Raw genomic sequence first — 3,236 nt, forward strand, 5'->3', positions numbered from 1 at the left:
TTTTGTTAAATTTAACTAAAAAATGATTTTTTTTTCTTGAAATTCCGGAATTGTTTTCCTGATTTCGTACTTTATCTGGAAATTTCGGAATCTTTTTTTTTTTTAATTCTCATATGCTTTCACTTTGTCAAGACCTGTCTAAAAAATTAGGCAAAAATGCACACACTTTGAAAGCTAATGTCTTGGAATCACATGGTAAAACCTAAAATTACCATATTGTATGAAATAGACTCCATTATTCAAATTCATTACATGAGTAATTACTTCATATTAAAGAGATTCACAGTACAAAATCATCATGTTGAGAAGGTAGCTTCCTCTTACATGAGAGAAAGAAGATCGGTCTGAAGAAGCACCTATCCATCAAACCATTTTAACAAAAATAAATTACTTCTTCCCAATGGTAGTGACATGGGAATGTGATATTCCCTCAATCGTGTGAAAATTGAATTGTATACCTTTTGGCAACCAAACGTGTAATGCAATAGAATGTTGGATTCCAATTACATTGGATTATGTTGGAATCCATGAGCTAAAACACGTATGTAACAACAAAAATCTAGATAAATCTAGTAGACAAAAACACAATGGAATGGAATCCTAGATTCCAATTCCGTTGGATTCTCCTGGGATACACAACAAATATGGTGTAAGGATACTGTTTTATTCACGGATTCCAGTGGAATCCAATGATATTCAAATGTGAGATTCCATTTCATGATCTGTTTGGTTGCCCAATTGATGGAATTGAATTCAGTCAATTTCGTCAAAAAAAAACCACCAATACCTATATATGATGGATTTCATCATTTCTAAAGTTGTCTTGAATACCGGTGTTTCAAGATGTGAAGAAACATATCACTGAAAAAACAGTCAACCCCAAAACTGGAACTGTGAACTCATAATAATGAAGATGCAAAAATGGAGAAGTCATAACAAATGTTGATGAAAAAATTGTATAAAAACCAACAGTGATAGATCTTAATGAAAAAAAATTGCATATCAATTGGTCAGAAAAAACATGGAACAAAAGTTGAATAAAGATTGCAATCAACCATTTTTTATAAATATTTGTTTTTAATATGGCTGGAATTGAGATCCCAAATGAAAATGGTGCCTTTTCTACCGGTATTTGTTTCTCAATTTTGAGATCTTATTAAAGTTAATCACACATTAGGTGCATTAATGGAGCAGATATCCACATACTAACAAACAAAAAGAACTTATTACAATAGAAAAGGATAATAAGTGTAGCAGGGATACTTGTTTCACAACAAAGTTTAAGGAAATTTCTCCAATACCAAAAGCTAGAAGTTGATGTAAGCCAATATCTGCAACAGCCTACCAAAAGATCGTTGAAAAGGGTAAACGATAAAATAAAAAGATTTGAAGTACGATTATCATCCCTTTGAGGCATATCAACAAACACCTTGCATGCTAAAACCAATAGAATAAAAATTCTAGCTCCAGATGGTGGAAAACATATATAAGATGTAGGGAACTGATAAATGATACAAAAATAAGCATCTTCATAGAATTGTCTGAAATATAAGTAAAAAAATACGAACCAACTGAAGAAAGGTTTTTGTTTTAAGCACTTATACTCTTTAACTTGAATGAATGTGTATATATCTGACCTCCTACCTCCGATGAAACCTGTAAGCAAAATCGATATACCAAAAAACTATCCCATGCCGTCGCAAAAAGATATAGTCTGCAAGGTAACACAAACAATTTCCAATTTGAGACATGTGAAATGATATTTCTTTCCTAAAAGTCAAAAAATTAACCTAAAAGTTCAACAATAAGAAAGTCGATTCTAGTGGTTCAGAGAAAAATGGCTTGTGCAGTGGTTCATGGAGTTTCCTTCTGATCGAAATCAACTAAACTTTTATCTTCTTTGGCTTGGAATTTCAGAAAGAGGGAGAGAAAAGATGATGGAAAACGCACCTGAAGAGCCGATGTCTGTATTCAATTTATTTCGTTTCGACTTTGGGTCCGGTCAACCGGAAGAAAGCCGATAACTTCCATTCGCTGTGGAACTTGGTTGTGCAAAGAAGAATCAAATCAAACAGAGATGAAGGAAATCAAAATCAAACATTTTAAGAATAAAACCTAGCAATTGACAGCCAAAGCAAAGTCCACAGATCGTACTGCTCAGCTATTAAGTGCACTTAAGCAAGGTAGATAAGGCAATGGAAAAGAAGCGAGACCCTGCGAAGCATCGCGTAAATGGTTCCATGCTGGGGAACAGAAAGGTTTTTTACTCATGAGTTACGATTATTTTTGAGATGGAACAGCTAAAGAGCCGAATAATAGTTTTACTTTAATGACTTTTAATTTATAAATTTATTTACTTTCCTTAAGGAAATATGAAGATTTTTCAATGAGTAATTAAATAGTTATTTAATATTCTTAACTAACAATATGAGTTTAACTAACAATATCATACAAATATTTCTTTTTATTTGGAGTATTAAGGACCCACATAATATTTTTCCCTAAGTGTGTTTGAAAAGTAAATTTTATTATTTCGATCATGGAAATGTGGATAAGTAGTTATTTAATATTTTTAAGTAACAATTGGAGGTTAGAATATTCATCTATTCATTACTTATAAATGCATTTTAGGTGGATTAATTAAGCACATAGTTATTACTTATAAATGCATTTTAGGTGGAGTAATTAATTTTGAGAAGTGAGATTTTAAAACAAATAAGATAAGCAATAAACAACTTATTACTTTATTATAATTATAATTGATAATTGATATGGTTCAATTTATTGTAAATAGATCGTGGATAAGGATTGTACACAATTAAATAATATGTATTTTATTTATTTATAAATAATTTATACTAATAAATAATGCAAAATGATTATTTCGGTAATTTTATAAATGTAATGTTTAATTGAGATGTCAAGATTTTAAACCAAATGAGATACTAACATAATCCAACTAAAAATATATTACATTATAATTGATATGTTTTAATCTATTGTGAATATGATATTATATATATATATATATATATATATATATATATATATATATATATATATATATATATATATATATATATATATATATATATATATAAATAATTTATATTAATAAATAATGCAAAATAATCATTGTAAATGTAATTTTTAATTGAAAAGTCATGATTTTCAAATGAGATACTAACATAATGCAATTAACAAAATTATTACATTATAATTAATACATTTCTATC

The 3,236-nt window shown here is 28.9% G+C and overlaps 1 long non-coding RNA gene across 1 annotated transcript; it reads right to left on the reverse strand.

Moving 5' to 3' along the window:
- Positions 1-1,131: 1,131 nt before the first annotated feature.
- On the reverse strand, positions 1,132-2,294 carry LOC111900617 (uncharacterized). The gene is made up of 2 exons (XR_002853256.3): positions 1,951-2,294; positions 1,132-1,714 (listed from the first exon to the last, which is right to left on the reverse strand). It is a non-coding gene; the product is annotated as an uncharacterized LOC111900617 (long non-coding RNA).
- Between the last annotated feature and the right edge of the window lie 942 nt (positions 2,295-3,236).

The sequence above is a fragment of the Lactuca sativa genome, chromosome 8 (assembly GCF_002870075.4).
Source record: "Lactuca sativa cultivar Salinas chromosome 8, Lsat_Salinas_v11, whole genome shotgun sequence".
Classification (NCBI taxonomy): domain Eukaryota; kingdom Viridiplantae; phylum Streptophyta; class Magnoliopsida; order Asterales; family Asteraceae; genus Lactuca; species Lactuca sativa.